This window comes from Notothenia coriiceps, unplaced genomic scaffold (genome assembly GCF_000735185.1).
Source record: "Notothenia coriiceps isolate Sejong01 unplaced genomic scaffold, NC01 NC01_scaffold00000664, whole genome shotgun sequence".
Lineage (NCBI taxonomy): Eukaryota > Metazoa > Chordata > Actinopteri > Perciformes > Nototheniidae > Notothenia > Notothenia coriiceps.
Genome location: NW_011333365.1, coordinates 174,990 through 194,280, shown reverse-complemented (window position 1 = coordinate 194,280; position 19,291 = coordinate 174,990). Strand labels below are relative to the sequence as shown.

General features: G+C 40.1%; 1 protein-coding gene across 7 annotated transcripts in view; it reads left to right on the top strand.

Annotated features, from left to right (window-relative positions):
• The first annotated feature begins 2,825 nt into the window (after window positions 1–2,825).
• tanc2b (tetratricopeptide repeat, ankyrin repeat and coiled-coil containing 2b) overlaps window positions 2,826–19,291 on the top strand; it is a 170,345-nt gene continuing 153,879 nt past the window's right edge. For all 7 annotated transcript variants that reach the window (XM_010783447.1, XM_010783439.1, XM_010783426.1 and 4 more), the window contains exon 1: window positions 2,826–3,266. The gene's annotated coding sequence lies outside the window, so the exon portion shown is untranslated. The remainder of the gene's footprint in view (window positions 3,267–19,291) is intronic.

Genomic DNA, 19,291 nt, shown 5'->3' with positions numbered 1-19,291 from the left:
TGCATGCTTTGGCAACATTACGCTGTCTTTGGTTCTTTTCTGCTGTCAACATCTGAAATATTTTGTTTACATAAAATATACTGAATTACACATATAGCATGGCCTTATGGCATGGATCATAAGGGGAAGAAAACTTGCGCAAAAAGGTTGTTAATGGCTGCATAAACTGCAGAAATAAATAAATAAGTAAATGTCCCCTCTGTCGGACTAATAAAGGTATTCTGATTCTGATTGAACAAAGGAACTTTAAGGATGTGCCTGGCTCTCTCTAGCAACAGTTGTTATGGTTACTGTTGCTACTGTATGTTTGGTGAGATTCTGAGTTGCAATAATACTATCAAAATGTTTTAACTGTTTTATTCAAACACTGGAAAAGACTAAAAACCCTATTTTCTATCTGCTCGTTCTACATGTTGGGTGGGTCACTAATCTTTATACCAACATCTGAAATATTTTGTTTACATAAAATATAGTGAATTACACATATAGCATGGCCTTTGCTGCATCTGTGTATCCGAGGAAAAACACCTCATGGAAATTCTGGGGTACTCAATAATAATGTATGCCTCTTCTCCCACACAGGTACACTGATTCTTCTGTGTGAATCTGGGACATGTACTCTGAGGGAAGCCATCATTTCCTGCAGTGTACTCACAGAGTGCTCAACCCGCGCTTCTCTCCAGGTAATGTTCCCTTTCACTGATACAGACAGACAGACAGATGTGAGCATCTTATTGTCAGATGCAGGATTCAGCCATGTTTTCTTTAAATGCTTTTGGTGTTGGAAAGACAAGTATGACTAGTGTCTGATTCTCAACCCCCTCCTGACCAAATATATAACTAATAATAGTACAGACTCTGTTATCTGTCAGTGGCCATTAGCATAACATCTAAGAGTTGCTTAGAGCTCCGGGAGATTAGCAGAAGATCCGGGGCCAGGCTTCATTGAGTCCCTCTCTGGCTCCCTACGACTGCTGATCTCCCCGCAATCTTGTGTTAGGCCCCATTAATCTCACCTCCCCCTGCAGTCTGTTGCAGGCAGAGTGGGCCACACACACTCACCTTTACTGTTTTCATTCTTAAAAATTCAGACAGAGGGAAGGTATAAGAGAAGGCAGAGGAGAGGTAGAGAAAAAGCTCTGGAAGGATTTGATTCAAAGCCAGTGGAAGCATTTGCAGAGGTGGGAGGTGCGGTATTGGGGGGGGGGTAACCACTTGAGGTTATCTGTGACCACCTCGTCCATCACGCACGCACGCACGCACGCACGCACGCACGCACGCACGCACGCACACACACACACACTGTCAGGAACTCTGCACCAAAGCCAGTTTCCATGGCCTCCCTTAGGTATTTCTCATTACTGTTTGCAGAGCGAACATTTTAGAGCACAAATATGTCATTTGGTGGTTTCTTTTGTCTGCCAACCGAAGGATATATTTAGTTATATATCACATAGAGGCTGAGATGTAGGATGTTAGCTTGTCTTTATCCTGGCAATTGTCAAATGCGGTATTAAAGGATTAACTTCTATTTTAAAAGACCAAAGGTTAATTATCGGGTTTACACATATTGCACACTTCTTTAGATATAATAAAACACCTTCCTTTAATTTAGTAATTGAGAAGTGAGAATTACTCATACAGTAAATTACATACAATGGCTGTGTACAGTTAAGTTGCCAAAGGGTGAAAAGTGAGGTGACGTAGAAAAAAGATTTTTCTTATAAATTCTTGTTGTCACTGTATACATCGACCAACCCTCACACTGAAGAGGACAAAGGTCATAAAAACTGTAGACCCAGCATTTTTTTATGCACTTTCTTTGACAGGAAGCAGGATAAGACACAGCCTGCAAATCAGAGGTAAATATACAGAGGCTGTAGATTTGTGCTGAAACCTCAAAGTGACCCCAAGTCACTTTATAGAGGCAACTGCAATAAACGGTTCTTCCTCTTTCCCCCATATCAAAATACTTATTGTGAGTTAATCACACAGAAGAGAATAAGTAGATTACAGCTCATGCCAGCTAAGCACATATTCATTTATTTTGTAATCAGCACTAATGGGGTGGTAAATACAAAAATGTATTTAAACTGTGACCGCCATTTATTATAACAACAAGTATAACAACCACTAATATAATCAATATAAATGTTCCCTTTTGAATGGCCCTTTCAACCAACAATGTATAGTTTAATTGTGATTTAGGTCAGCAGAGAGCCATTTAACTTGTATTCCACAATCAAGCTCTGCGTGTAGTTAATTTTTCCCAATGCAACATCTCTGATTGTAATTCTGGCTGATAGGCCTGTAATTTTATTGACCGATTGGGAAGAGGTCAAGATAATGCCGGACGCTAGCCAACCTCTTTCCCATCTATCATTTTAAAATGTCAAATGCCATGATCTGCAGGGGAGACACATTGAAATTTGATTGGCATCGACTTTGTTTCTCTTGAATAATTATGAATGATTTAGGTATCGGTGCCTTATTTTATCATAAATAATGCATAGGCTAAGCCCGCCTTCCACCCCCATTGTATGTTTTCCTTTGCACCGTCTGTAAACCAGGGATTTCGTCAAGCTAGACAGAGAAAACATACTATACCGGAAATGTAGAAGAGATGTCCAGAACAAATATTATAAATGGAAATACATTTATTAGCATTGGTTTCATATGTATTATTTAAGCAAATTTTATTTTCGTTGGCGCGTTTTGCAGAGGACGTTGAAACTATATCGTGGTTTATTTTGAAAGCGAGTACCGGAAGTAGCATTTTTAATGTATTTACGTGAATTGACACAGTGCTAGGCAGGTCAGCGCTCAATGTTGCGGCGGCGCTGCGTGGCACTGGGCACCGACTGGCTCTGACTGCACCACACACACACACACACACACACATGACTTCAGTTGTGAATGGCCCCCGGCACCTGGCACATTTGGCGGGCGAAAAGTAGCTGTCAGTCCGGGGCACCGCTACCTGCTGCAGACCGTGTTCGCGCTGCGTAAGCCCATGGGTGTCGCTACAGTGACCGCCTTCTGCATTGGGACTGAATGCTGCCGCTTTGATCAGTGCAGTTATTTTCAGAGTCACTCGCTCAAGCTATTTCGGACCGATTGGAAACGTGCAGACCGGTTGGGTGGTTTGGATTGAGCAGCCGCACGGAGCGCTGCTGCAGACACGGCGGCTACCGGGGCAGGGGATCAGGCTCGGATGTGATGCCAAAAAACTGTCCAGAAAAACAAAGGTTCAAGTCTAGGAAAAGGTATTTTGTCTTTCTCTTGTACAGCAACTTCTGCTCTTTTTGCAGCTAAGCCTATTTTTCATTTTAAAGCGTATTTGATTTACATTGAATACAGTGTGTTTGTTATAGGTGTTATGCTCTTGCAGCAATCTATAACCTATAATGCCTGTGTTGCTGCTGCTTAGGCAAAGCCCAGCCACCCAGCTAAGCCAATAAACACCCCCAGCAGTGTTTAATGAGATAGACTTAGCTGGTCCTTTGTACACAACAACAAGCTTGTTTTGTCAGTAGACAGCAACATGTGTATTGTGTTTTCACGAGTTCGTAATACATTGTTTTGTGAAAAGCATACATTTTATTTGTGACAGTTATTCATACATATATTTTAAATATATTTAAGAGAGGCCATAATCCAGAATATGCTGATATGTGTAAAACAGACCTTGCTGTGTCCGGCTGAATTATTGTTAAGGTTATTAATTTGTGCACTAAATATATTGCCACCTTGTATGGTGAAAACACTGCAGTTAACAGATACTTATCTTCTATGTGTAACCTGTATTCAACGCATACAGTCTAAAGGTATAAGGGGGTTGCCCACCCAGACAACAAGCTGTCCATGAGGTGCCGAGGTTTATACAGAAGAAGCTGTTCTTACTTGTTCAATGGCTTCAGGCCAGCGCCTACCTCCGCCTATTATCTGACATCTGGTCCTTCTCGACGGGGTCTTATGTGGTAATAGTATGTTTCAACAAAGGCTGTTAATCTGTGTAATGTCTGTTGTTTGCAAGAAGAAAACACTATTTTCCCTATGATCACCATTCAACACTTTATATGGTGTGTCTGCTGGATGGGGAATGTTACGAGATGTTGAAACCTTGGAAGTTCTTTTAGGCTGGTTAGGATGAAACATGGTGCAGATTTGTAAAATGGTAAAACTGTTATAAAAAAACTGTAATTTTAAGGGCATAGTATACACCCAGTTTTAAACTCTCAAGCTGTGTCTTTATAGCATCCAGATACTGCTGTGATAAAGCATTTCTCCAAAAACTAGGTCTGTCTGCAGACTGGTAAGATTTTGGTTCCAGTGCTCATGGTTATTGTATGAGGCTGGAGATTACTGCTGTCTCGCTGTACTTTTTTATTCAAGTTCTTGGTTGTCAGCTCGGCTCGGCACAGATAAAAGACAGTCATCCTCAAAGCGTTCTCTCATCACATCAATAACATACGCTAGTTTAGCTTTTCTCTTGATCTCCTACTCCTGACATACATCTGTGAGTTCATAGTGAAGAGGTTTTCCATTATGAAATCACAATGTTATTCTTTTTTTGGTCGACCAGCCCTAAACTTTTTGTCTGTTCAGTACTTATCTCTCCATGCTCAGGGGGGTAATGACAAGGCCTTGTTTTCCACAGTCCGAGCCAACACAGTCCCTCCTGTCCCGCTCACTGACAAGCCGAAAGTTAAAACAAAGATATTCTGCTGCAGCAAATTGGCGAAGGATTTCTCCTCAACTTAAGTTGACAGAACATAGCCTTTATTTCCACGCTGTGGTTAAAAAATGTACAGTATGAATAAAACATGTCTCACATCTTTGAATCAAAACTGATACTAAAAGTAGGCCCTATAAACTTCCCATGTCAGTATTGAACCAGATAAAATGTAATTAATTGTTTAGAGCAAAATCGTTATCATTAATTATGCAGGCCTAATTGAATCGGAATATGTCATAAATTCAATTTACATTGAACATGAAATCTCTGTTTGCTTCTCAGTGGTCAATCCTTAATATAAATGTCCACCCTACAACACTAAACCTCTCTACTCCATTACAAACAACTTATTGTGATATTTAGCTTTTAGTCCATGTTGTTGAGATGGTATGTGTTTATGTTGCATTGGGTATCTGTTAGGTAGAGTTCCAAACATCTTCTAGGCATTACAATGCCTTAACTATGTGTTTCTTATTCTAACTATAACAACAAAGCTCTTATAACACCTGGAAGTCAGTCTTTCAAATGTTATAAATCACTGCATTTTGAACCATCAGAAGGCAACATTTGTCATAAAATAATCAAGTTGTAGATTCATATTGCATTATATTTTAAATGTTTGAATCTTAAGATTACTTTGAAGCTGTTTATAGCCCACTTTACACAACGTAGACTATAAGAAACATATACTTTATGACACTGCACATTTTCTTTAAAGTGGTTTTATTTCATTAAGAGCCTTTAACCGCACAAACCGCTTGACTGCTCCTTTTGATATGTAAAGTATGTGAGTTAAAAAGGCTCTTTTGGTGAGCATTTTTGACTGAGCCAAACTAGGTGTTGCTCTAAAAACAAGAGATAGTTTTCCATACAGGAAAATAAAGGTGTTTGATTCATTTCCCCTGAGCGTTGAGGGAAATGGCTCTCTGTATGGTGTTTTAATCAGGAAAAGCAGTAAAGGAAACTATAACTGCTTATCGGGGAAAAAAATGCTTGGCTTTTTAGTTTTTTATGTACTGCTGTATGAATAGCGTAATCATCAGTTTAGAAAAAATGCAGTGTAAAGGGAATTAAAATTGATATTTCGGTCATAATTTATTTCCTCTCTTGGCCAGTAATTCATTTCCAAGCCCCAAGAGTGGGCAAGGCAGTTATATTAGAAATACAAGGCAACGGGAACGACAGATATATCGTCATACACAGACTACCAGTAGAAACTCAGCGAACCGCCATCCGCAGGATTGAACATATTGAGAAATCTGTGGATAAAGATATACTTGATGGTCCGTAAAACATTCTAAAATTGCCTCATTTGGAAGAGACAACGTTGCACTGAACTCCTTTAATGAGGGACGGATCCTCCATAGGCATGTCCCTCAATTTAGTACAGCCCTTTGATTATGAAATAATGATGCGAAAAAGGCGTCTTTCTTAGTGCCTCATTCTTTCTTGTTAGTGAATGGAACCGGAGGTAAGATGGACCGTTTCATCTTGGCTATTCTGCTCTGCTGTCAGAAGAATAATGCTGTGGTTAGCCACTGCTGCTACCCTTTGTCTTCTGTATTGCTGGGAGTTGGTGACATTCATTGAGTCCTGATGGGTTTATTTTGACTGAGCTTCTTACCTACTTGTAACACATCGCCTGGGACTAAATGAAGATTTTGAAGTTTGTGTTCAGCCCTCTCTTGCTGCAGCCTCAGACATTTGAGGTTGTTCTGGGGTATTATTCGTCACACATACCATGGCTTTCTGGGGTTTTGTTATAGCAGAAGAGGGCTTTCAACAAAACCACTACCAACATTTGACAACATCTTGGAACTAGGACATTTCTGTGATTCACAAAAAAAAAAAAACCCAACGAGAAGGTGCTGGTGTGACTGTTTTGTATTTCTGGTACATGTTGTTGCGTGTTTGTCTTCAAAGAAGTCGAATGCACCTTTTTAAAAAAAGGTATCCAGCAGCTCAACCAAAAATACAGCACAGGATCAAAGTGCTTCAGTGTTTTTGTTTGCTATATACAAGGAATCCTATTATAATGATATGTAGTCCTAGTTGTGGTTTAATAATAATGAATGGGAGCAGTGCATTAATATATTATGACTTGAGGTTTGGGATTATTTTTGTTTAATACTTTAGCACTGCTTGCGTCTCAGAGCATTGTATTTTGTACTATCTGGCAGCTGCATGTGTTCAGCTGCCATGAGTCGTTGCTTACAGATCATTACAGAAGTAGCTTTGTAACTATTACCACAGCATTTTATGTCCTTAAACAGAAGGTGTGAAATAAGATGTGCTGTTTAAAATCAAAAGGGCTGTAGAGAGTTTATCGTCTGATACTGTATGTACACCCTTCCCTGCTATTTCTTCTTTGCTATGCTTCTCCATTAAATACCTCATCTGATTTCAAAAATCTAGAAACCAAAGATTTGTAGGCCCATCAAGAGCACTTTTCGATTTTAAGTATATTCAGACATTTGATTTTTAATGTGACAGAACATCTTTTTAATTTCCAATAAATAAAATGGAAATAACGTGCCCAAAAAATATTGAGGTTAGCAGAGGTTATCTAGGTTATGTCTTTAACCTTTAAACAGGCCTTTTGATATATACTGGGAACCATTTTGTCATTAAATATATGCACAGAAAACCTTATGTAGGGGTCACAGTGGTCCATTGCGCTGTGTGTGAAACATCCGGCTTTGTAAGCCAACAATCAGAAAATAGACTACTTGTATACTTATTATCATAATCATCATGAACAAAAATGATTGGCTGGCACGCTGTGTTTTGAGTTTGTACAACAAACAACACGTTTTGAAACCAGTGGAAATGGAGTACACCTGCTGGCTCAAGTGGCCTTTGAATGCCCTGCAGAAGTCATTTAAGTGGTGTTCTTTTGTTTGGAAGTAGAACATTATCTTTCAAAAAGCTTATAAGGCGTGAGAGATGCTGACGTGTAACAACATGTTCAAACGTATGTATTTGTGCGAAAAAAGCCTGAGACTATAATCCTGTTTTTGCTGAGGCTGTGCACCTATTCCACCCTAGTTTGCACTGATATATTTCATATCGGCAGTTACTGCTGTGACTGGAGTCTTTGGGCTTACTGCTGCATTGCAGCTTCAAGTTAATCACTTCTCTCTGGACAAGTGGAAGTGTTACATGCATTCTTTTATGTGTGCTTGCGCTTAAATAACATGGCATTACCTGATTCTGCCAAGATGGGGAGGCTGTTAGATAACAAAGATTGGCTGTATCCACTCGGTCTGCCACTCAAACTCTCCTCCTGGGATCCTGAAGATCCCTGTTAGCCTATTAGGCAGCTGCTTGAGCCGACCCCAGCTGCTGATGCTAGATGAATGGAATAGTATTCATCAGGCTTGAAAGCTGTGTCTCATAGCTGGAACAACAGCTATGAGACACAGCCTACACTTTGCAATGTTGTTGGGAGCAACCAGTGACCTCTGTTTCCCCCCCCCTTTATGTGCATAGTTTTACACCCACTAGGTAGATTCTTCATGTGTTTTCTTCTGTACAATATAAGGACGTCACGACAGAAGAAATGTAATATCTCATGTACCTCAACATACACTAATTTATTACGGCTGCGTTTCGGTATTTTTTTGGAAGTTCAAGCAGTCAATATGCTCTCTGTAATATTTGTTGCTGTTGTTGTGCTCTCCTTCAAACAACTGTTTGAAGGGTTTTTATCTTCTTTATATCTTATCAATGACAAAACAAGACATTTTTAGACAAAACCCTAGAATTTGAGAACCTTGGTAGGACATTTTCTGAAAATGTATAAACCCAAACTAAAAGTCAATGAGTCTAAAAGATAATCATTTATTTATTTGTGCAGCTCACAACATCTGGTGTCACTATTAGCAGATTAGTAAGGAATTAACCATCCATCTTGAAGTTTGCTTAATGTAACTGTGTGCTAGAATAGGTTCAGCACAAGACAAATAGTGTTACCATGCCATCTACTTAATGCTCGTGCATTGACACTCCTGCTGCAAAGGCTCTTTAAATGTGGTCTGTGGGCCGGCGTGAGGTTGTAAATGAAACAGTAGCACTCTGTCATATCTAAATAGCTCCACTGTTCCTCCGTGTGTGGTTCCCAGTTAGCAGTAGGAGATGGGCCCCCGCTCTGTGATGTGAAGTGCCCCGAATGGGTTAACTCCATTATAATTTGCCAGGCATTTCTGTGTCTGTAGAACATAGTGGACACGTTGTTGTTAATACAGATGCTTCCATTGCCTTTGTGTTCTAAAACAGGGTGTGACGATAAGTGTAGGAGTGTGGGAGAAAAGGAGTTTATGAAAAGTAGCATTGTTTTGAGTGTGGGCCACCACGGTTTTCAATGATACCCTTTGTATTAAGTACTATAAGAAATTGAAAATATCACCAGTCCAATAGCTGAAGAGGATACCGTTCAATAGTAACCCTGTATGTAGGAGCTTGCATACTCTTTGGTCAACTACTGTTTCCAAGGTCAAGAATGACCTTTTAATCCCATAATATATGTTATGACACCTGTCTTTACTGAGCATTTAGCCAATGAGAGGCTAGTTCAGTGTAGTCAGTCAGTGTAAGCTTTACAACCAATAACGTTATTTTTCCAAGTGTTGTTTACACATTATCTGAGTTGATGACATTAGTTTCTTATCACTTGCAGTAGATTGTGCTTTCCAAGTTAGATGGTTTTTAGTGTTTACAACCAATATGTTTAACCTAATAAAGGCAACATTTTTTAAATATAACTAGTTTCGTACTCAACTGTTGAAGATTTATTTTACATTATGTCCTGGCGTGTGGTGCAGTGGATAGAGCCTTGGTGTTGGGGTCAGGGGGTCACAGGTTCAAACCCCACTGCAGTCAGCATGTCATTGTGTCCCTGGGCTTCACCCCAAATTGCTCCTGTGGGGATTGTCCACAGTATTGAGTATGTAAGTCGCTTTGGATAAAAGTGTCTAACAAGTACATGTAATAGTATTCTCAGGTTTGTATATCATGTAACAGTGTATATATAACAGTGTTTCCCACATAATTTGATTCTATTTGTGGGGGCACCGCACCGCAACCCCCCCCCCCAACGATCTTGTTGCTCTGTGTTGCGTTGTTAATGAGTGAAACACACCAGAGTTGAGGATCCGTGGGGTTTATTCTCCCAAAAGTATCATTTACAATTTACAATTCAGGCATTTAGCAGACGCCTTATTCCAAAGCAACTTACAATGACCAATTACAGGGACATTCTCCCTGGAGTAACCAAGGGCTAAGTGCCTTACTCAAGGGCACACTAGTAGTGGTGTTCCAGGCAGGATTTGAACTCGCAACCTTCCGATCATCAGCCCACCTCACAATCCATTAGACCACCAAAAAAAAAATAAAAAAAAAAAATATATATATATTTTTTTATGAGATCCATTGGTGGCGGACGATATTTAATTGTGGCGGCCCGCCACAAATAAATCAATGTATGGGAAACACTGTATAACATTTAATATCTTAGACTTGCATAACTATTTACAAATTAGTCTTAAGAAATAAATAATTTTGTGAAAATGAGACATTGTTGATCTTTCAAATATATTTAGCTGCGTTTGCTTTGATATATAAAAGAAGAAGCAACAAACTGCAGAGGAAGCCATATAGCTCACTGACTGCTTTACCAAACATACTGAATACAGTGCCCAGAAGCAACACATTTGTTTGAATGAACTAAAGCTAAGTGAAGTTTCTCTTGCTCTGCACAACGTCAGTGTGGAGCCCTGTAATGCTACGTGGCACAGTATCACTGCAGGCTATTTTAAGAACCATTGTATTTTTTACTTAGACCAAGATGGCTTTACTCAATCTACGCACACTTGAACATTTCAAAAATAAAAGTGCATTCAGATCAAAAAGATATACTCTGTTTTCTCTGTTCCACCAAATGTCAGATTACTGACCATGATGCTTGCAGCTGCATGGCTTTGTCCTTTACAAATGAGCACTCTAGCTGTACTGTGGGATCTACAGTGATGTGGGAGCACTTACTGTAATGTCAACATAATGCAGATCTTGTATTCCTGTGTATATGGATAATATTCAGTTTGAGATGCTGTTCAAGATGCATGAAGTCCTTCTCTTAGGATGTGAAAAGAATAATTGCCTTGTTGATAGAGTCCATACACAACACCAAGCATGGCTAGTTTCAGTTAGTAGCTTTCTTAAACAGTGTTTTTAAGGTGGAGGAGTAGTCTGGCCTCCTGTCAACAAAATGTATTCTTGTTGAGGCATGAGAGTTCATTGTGTTAGAACTCAGAACATAGAGTCCTTCTGAGTCTGTCTAAAAATACTCCATCCCACCTCTGCCCCAAACTAGACACCGAGAGGCAATAATAAAGAGGCAATGCGTAAACATGCAAACATGCAACATTGTACAGAGCTGTCATTTCTCTGCAATACGCTCTGGAAGAGTTAAGATATAAATAACTAAATATGAAGTCATTCTGGCTACTGTTATACTTTGGTACTCCTATGTTAACATGGCAGCTTGTATTATTGTTTGACAAGCAAAAGCCAACGCTTAACTGGTCTATCAGTTATATTCCTCTTCTACTCAATGTACAGTATGTGCTTTTAATTGGGTAAATATTTACTGGAATGCTGACCTTGTTTGTAATAAAATGTAATTGAAAAACTAAGGTAATGCTCTTTGCAAAAGCTGAAAAGACACCAGAGCCTGTTTTGGATATTGTAACTGCGCAAGGAATAATACTTGAAGTGGTTGACTGTTATAAATAGTAAATACCTAGGTATCCGGCTTGATAATTGTCTCACTTTTAAACTTCATGTCAATAACCTGCTTTAAAAGCTGTGGGTTGGACTATGTTTCTTTTTCAGGAACAAGTCCTGTTTCTCTTTTGAAGCCAGGAAAAAGCTAGTCACTTTGACCTTTTTACCTGTGCTGGACTATGGTGATCTGGTCTATATGAATGCACCTGCCCATTGCCTGAACAAGTTAGATCTATCACAGTGCACTGAGATTTGTCACTAATTGTAAAGCACTTACTCATCACTGTACACTGTATACCAAGGCAGGTTTGCCATCACTTACTGTACGGAGGCTCAGTCATTGGTACACGTTTATTTATAAAACCATGTTGGGTAAACTCCTGTATTACATCTGTTCACTGATAACACAGAGAGTTGCAAGCAGCTATTGTCTGAGATTGCATGATGTAGTATTGTTAGATGTGCCAAGAGCAAGGACTGTCTTAGGTAAGACAGCTTTTATGTGCGCAGCGGCACTTGCTTGGAACAGTCTAAGCTAAAATTGAAACTGAGCAATTGTATTCCTCTGAATGTTTTTAAAGCAAGTCTAAGTGAAATGCTCTTTGAAACTATGGGTATTTGTAGATGTTGATAAGTATGTAAATGTAGCTTGTAAATATGTTGTATGATATCCTCTATTGTTTTATGTTGTTTTATGTTTCATGTGGAACCTAATTGCTGCAGGTCTCCCTTGAAAAAGAGATATATGATCTCAATAGGACCAATCTGGATAAATAAAGGTTTGAAATGAAATGAAATAAAAATAGAAAAATAAAATCCTCTCTCTTTTCAAACTATGTACAAAATAGGCTACTGATAAGTGAAATACTAACTTTCCTTACCTGCCCTTTGTTGGTTTTCAAACCAAGGCAAGTCTTTAATCCTGGTGACTCTTCATATTTCTTAGCATAGTTTAAAGCTGCTGCTTGATTGGCTAAGCATTATTACAGTCATATTTGAAGTTTTTTGTTATTCTAATTCTCGATAGATTATAATTTGTGTTGCTGCTGGGAATCTTGAACCATTCACATCATAATTTAGATGCATAACGTTTTTTCACAAACCAAATCTATATAGTAGCTAAAGCTGTCAAATAAATATAGTTGAGTAAAAATAACAATATCGGCTTTCAAAATGTTGTTGGAGCTGCTCCGTGACTTTTACTTACTTTTGAAGATCTATTACCTTTTTTGCTCTGCCTTTAACTCCAATGTATTTTTTGATTCGTCTTTTTTAATTACCGTAATGTGTTTTTCTGGAACACAAGATCTGAAGGAAGCATATCTGATACAGAGAGTGCCAGCCATCCCTCAAGGTCAGGGTCAGCCTGTCTCACAGTGGGCGACAGGAAGCCGGAGGGACTGCCATCGCTAAACGCCTAATGAGTCTCTAATTGAGATCCAGCTGAAAACCCCACAGAGTGTTAATGCCACTTCCAAGGCAGCTATAGCATGTTCCCTTTTCATCTAGCTGAGAAGACATAGGAGGCCCTTATACATACATTTGTAACATAGAGTGACAGAGGTAATTGGAGGTAATGAACCAGTGGTTGATTCGTGAAATCCTCCTTGTGTCACATATAACGCACATGCAAATATACATCATCGGTATCTTAACAGTGAGGTTATATTTTTTCGGCTGGGTTGGTGTTTTTTTGTCTTCTTTCTCTGTTTGACTGTTGGCAAGATTACAGACGCACTACTGGCCAGAGTGCAGTAAAGCTTGGTGAACGGGTGTGGCCCGGGCCAAAGAAGAACCCATAACATTTTGGAGGCAATCAGAATCAAGTCGGATTCATGAAATATGTTTTACTCTGATTAACATTGGGATTCAGGGCATTGAGCTTCAACCCCCTGAAAAAAAATCCAGTTAAGTCAAAGCAACACCATCTCTGTAGCATCCATGTTGTTTCCACATTATGCATTCAAGCCCATGAACACATAGAAGATGGAAGAACAGTTTGGCAACTGGAGAATTGCCACCATCCAGGGAGCATGTGAATGCCTCATTGGCCTTGTCGGAGGTCTTTACTCTCTGACTGCTATTAACTAACTATGCTCTTTCATTAATATCTTCATCTTTTGGGCTCGACAGTTTTTGTGCCTGCTACATCTCTGGGATTTCCATATAAAGAGAAAGAGAGAAACACATTTAACTTGAGGCTTCACTACCATATTAGCTGCAGTATTCAGGGCTGAGTACCGTTTCCCCTCTTCAATGAGATGTAACTGCTATAATGAGATGAATTATAAGAAAGGGGCTAGTCTTTAGGAATACTTTAAACCAGCTACCTAGCCATATATCCAGTTCTCTAGGCTTTGAAGGCTCCAGCCCTTCTGCCAGCCAGGGCAGCTCTAAGACTGTATTTGCCTAAATGTTTCATTCATCTTGATCAACACTGAATAAGCGTGTGCTGAAAATAGCAGTGGCTTTAGAGAAACTGCAGACTTTGTAATGCTTTGTTGAATGTAGACGAGCAGATGGCAAGTGTTTGTTAAGAATGTTAGTTTTGTATAAAGGGAATCCTTGTTAGTTCAGTTTGTTTATATGCTTGTATAAATATAAACGTGTACCCACCACTTAAAGCTCAGACACCTATCAGCCTGCTGCTGATTTTCTGACTTCTTGTTTTTCAACAGCTTTTACTGAATTTGGCGCGCCAACACATTTTTGAATGCATGTAACAGAGAGCTTTTTTTTAAAAAGCCTTTTTCTGTTCACTCTGCACACGGCAACATAAGCTAATAAATATTTTAATGATTTTCCTCATTTAGGGCCCAGGATTAAAAAGACACCTGTGCTTACAGGATGCTGAGACAGGGGGAAACAGAATGCTACATTGGTTTGAGAGTAAAGGCCAGACTGTAACATTGGAAATTGCATTTTGGTCCTAGAAGAGTTATGGAACAAACGGCTCAGCAGTACTTACACGTCTATATTAGAGGAAATGTCTGTTTTAGAAGTTGTACCTAATCGACACCTCTGCTAGAGTAGTTTCCAATTTGCTTAAAATGAACAGTTAGAAAGTACTACTTAACTAAAGCTTTATTTATATCAGTTTTTAAGACAATGATACAAAGGGCTTCACTAACGCACACAACACACATTCAATACAACAGAAATAGCAGTATTGTAGTGCCTACAAATGTAGTTATGGTAGATAATAAGTAATGGTCCATAATAAATACATTCATAAATAAAACAATTACGGTAGGTATTGAACTTGATTTCACTGAGTACCTCCAATCCTTTAGTTGCCTTTTGATCTTATATTTACAACAGATATGTTTATTGCTTCTTTTGCATGGATTGTACTCTCAATTAGTCTACTATTAAGATTAGACCCTCCAGAAAAACGCGATTCTGCGATCGCAGAATTTACCGCATAATCAGCAAAATGGCGCAGATTTTTAAAAAGCCGCATATTTATCAAAAGGCCGCATAATCCCCGCATTTTTCCACACAAAGTTGAGAAGAAAAAAAAGTTAACTCGTCTTGACGTGACGTCATCAGCTCGCGCATCACAGAATGTAAACAACACTGTATAGAGCTCATTTACCAACGAACATTTATACTAAAGACCATGCAAAAAGTGGGGGGAAACTATTCTGCACCCCGTGCAACTGTGTGTTGCAGCATAAGAGAAAATCGACGGTGGCGACCCACTTTGATTCATTCAAACATTCGAAAATGCTTTCTGCTGCTGCGGACAAGAAAGCCATTCAACTCCCGTTCACCGAGGGATCAACCTCCAAAACCCTTTAGAGGGCTACAAGAAACGAAGTGAGTAGCCTACAAGATTGAAGCTGGTCAGATAACGAACGAGTAAATGAAAACAGAATGAGGCGGAGAAGTGTGTGTGTGTGTGTGTGTGTGTGTGTGTGTGTGGGGGGGGGGTGGTGTGTGTGTGAGATTAAAATAGCCCAATTGCTTTTACAATAAATAAACATTGAATGTGTTTAATTGAATAGTAAAGGGGTTTAGCGTTAGTGGCAGGTTGTGTGTGAGAGAGAATAAATAAGACAGCCCAATATTTAAAAAAATTGTTATTCTTTTCCCCCGCATATTTAGCATATTTCGCAACTTTCCGCATATTTCCTAACTTCCCGCAATTTCACCGCATAAAATCACATAAAACCCCGCATGTTTAATCGCATAATCAAAATGGATTTTAGCCCGCGTTTTTTCTGGAGGGTCTAACTTATAATTAAAAACATGTTTAGTGCGGTGGCTTGAAAAATGAAATTAATAGCCGTCTGTGTTGCCTTCTTCACTCCGTTTCGCTTATCACTGGTTCGCTAAGCTGAACAGGCAATCCTGAGGGATTTATTTTGCGGACAGCTCCTGTCATTTGGAATCGGTAGCGGAAGGTGTGTCACGGCCGAAAAGACACGACGGTGGGCACCACGTCATCCGTAGTACGGCGACAGGACGCTCATCGATCGGGCAGACACCTATCGACATCCGAAATCGGCTCGGCTCCCTCCCCCCACTCTACAGCTGACCTCTACAGGTGAAATTTACGGTTTGGCACATTTATTCGCAGAAGTGTAGCAAAAGTCTAAGGACCGCCAGATCTCGTCGGAATGTATACTGCCACAGAGCAGATTGGTCAAGTTGTTAAATGACTGATTGAGATCAGAGGTTGTAATAACCAAGTTGCAGTCTGTAATGGAACAATATATTTATAAAATATTGTATTTTTCTTGCAGGTGACATTTCATGACTAATTCTTTTTTTCCTACAATCTCAAACTTTTGTTTCTTCTATGACTTCAAAGTGTGTGTTTCAGATTACGTGGATTGTATCTACAAAAAAAAGTGTAATGTATGACACAGCCGATTTTTTTGGCAAGTGTCACATCAGGTTTTACACGCTCTCGCATTTTGCACGCAGTATCCACGCCTTCATAGATTACAGGCGCGAGTTGAAGGAATTGGCAGTGTGGCGGACGTGACGGGTCTGGTCGGGTACGTCATAGTGTTAAACACAGACTCTCTTTACACGTTCAGTGAGGCACAGCTGCCACAACAAGGCTGCAAGACCACGCTCTAGTGCGACGGTTAAAACCCACCCATTACTCCTTTTAAAGCAAGTGAAGCCAATAATTATGCTTCATGAGTCATTGTATCTCAGTACTGGCGTGCATTGTCTAAAATATCATATTCATGGAAGTACCATCTATTCTTGTGACAACAGTCAAGTACGCCCGAAGAGTTTGTTGTTGTGTTAAGCAATAACAGCAGATCTCACGTGTTTTATACAACTTTTTTTAGTTTACACAGCATCTACCTTTGGCCTTTAACAATCAACATGTTTACAAGACGCCTATGCCTCACATAACCGTGACCAGACAGACTTAAACACCTTCATGGTCTCTTGGTACAATAAACTACAGGATGACTCAGGCCTGGCTTGACAACACTCTCATATCATAGCGATTATCTTCAACATTCCTGTCCAGTATTTTCAGTAAAGACGTTGTAAATATCCTGCGGTTCAACAACCCGCAGCTTTTCTTTTACTAATGGCGTGAACCACAATCGTTAAGCGTTTGTGCGATGTCCAATTAAATAACTTTTTATGTAAATAAGTCTTCCGGCGCAGTAGATGTGTTGGCAGAGTTCACTCTCTGTCACACTGATTACAAGGGGAAATATTAAAAGCCTTGAGTTTTAATAGCCTTACTTTGGTCACTTTCTTGACAATTTCTTGGCACTGGAGGTTAATATTCCTGTCTTTTTGTTCCTCCGATGCCGGCATCATTTTCCCGTATTGTGCTTCGGGTGCAGCGTCATCGTCTCGACACTTTGAACTGGGCGGAGGCACGTACATTCCTTAATTGATACATACCACTTTTAACTCTTAGTTTTAACAGGTCACCTCTGCGATCATGTCTGTTTTTTTTTAGGCATACATCAGGTTCTTTAGATATATACAAATATAATAAAACAACGGCCCGCGCCGGGTCTAGAAGCGTCCCGTGTTTGTCAAACACTACAAACATATCACCCTAGTAGCCGATTGCTCCCGTATCCTCTAAGTTGTGAACTCTGTTTCTAAAGTGGTGATTCTGCGGGGTTTAAGCTTTTAAAAGACGGGAGGGGCGAGTAGCCCCATGCGGACCCGGCAGTACGCTTTTTAACTGAAATTCTGCTGGATGAAACGCAATATTCCATGGATTTCAAGGATTCTCCTGAAACAGTATGGAGCTCAAAGCTTTCTCTTTGCCGGTTATACAAGGTGCAGTTCTTTTTCTACTTCCTGCTTCCTTCACCACATGCTCTCCAGTTAAGTGTTAGCTCTGGCGTTAGAGACCAAGAAAACAAAAACTCTGCTCAATGTGAACACGACCATATTGGTCAAACAGTCGTGGCATTGTTTACGATAGCAACGTTCGTAACTGATGAGCCGTGGGATCACAATTATCGATATACGTTTGCAGGAATCGAACGCACATCATGGTCAAGCTTCCCAACAGTTGGATTCCTCCCCCAGATTGATTTAGAAAGCAATTTAGACGGAGATACGGAGGCAGGAAAACGGAGAGAGGGTTTTTATTTTCTAACGCTGCGTTGAGTTCCCCGACACACAGGGACACAGTTTTATGGTATTAAAGGCACATCAAAAACGAAGAATTTTTGCGACCAGAATGATAAAAGGGAGTCCCCTTTTTAGAATTTCCCTTGTCCCCTTTAATTTGCTGTGCGTCAAATGCACCATTTCCTCAGAAGCCTAAAGTTCCTGGCATCTGTAGAACCCATGCAAATCACCATTAATGATTTTTGGATAAAATCAAACATAAATAATTTTCTTTCTGGGTCAATCTTTGAAACATTGAGTAAATAAAATATGTTTTTTTTTGTAATCTAATTGAGTTTTGGTGTATAGACCATTAAACTCAACCTGATCACAACATTAGGACATCTTCTGTTATCCACTCAAAAGGTACCTTTGTTATTCCACAAGACCAGTTGATTTACGCTGGCCAGTACATGTGGATAGAACGGAACCTGCATGGTGGTGCACGTTGAAGCTACAGATAAGGGGGTCAAACATGAAATGCAAGTAGGATTTTATTGTGACATGCTCGGCAAAACGTGACAGGACAAACTCGTATGACCATTCATCGGTATTTATGCCTATTTACAAGGCAAAGAAGCGGAGCCACAGAAACGAATTCGAAACTGTAAAAACAGGAATGCATCGGTGTCTTTCGTCTTGACCACGTTGGTCAGATGTATTTCAGGCATGACATAGTCCAATTTCTGTGGTTCCACTACCAGGCAGTCGGCGGCTGTTACATCTCTAGAGAGGATAAAGAATGCACAGCAAAACAAGATTCTCTGCTGAACACTTTCAAGAAGAAGGCAGTCAGTGTCTCTTTAGATTAACCAGCCTCTGATCTGGGGGGCTCCAAAGGCACCTCCAGGCCAGCGAGAATATAATCCCTGCACCTGTTCTCGGTCGACCGATTAGGTCTCTTTTCCCCAGACTGAGACTAGGTGCTGGAAACCACCTTCCCTAGAGGAGGGCGCCGATTCGGTGCAGCACATACACGCTAGAGTGACAAACCGACACCTCAACTGGCTTCTTTCGACTGCGAAGGGGAGCGGGTAAGAACCTCCCGCAGTCCCTCCCGGGATGACCGAACTTCTCACCTGTATCCCTAAGGGAGACCACAGCCACCCTGCGGTAGAGAAAGCCCATCTGTTCGGTCCCTCTGTATCC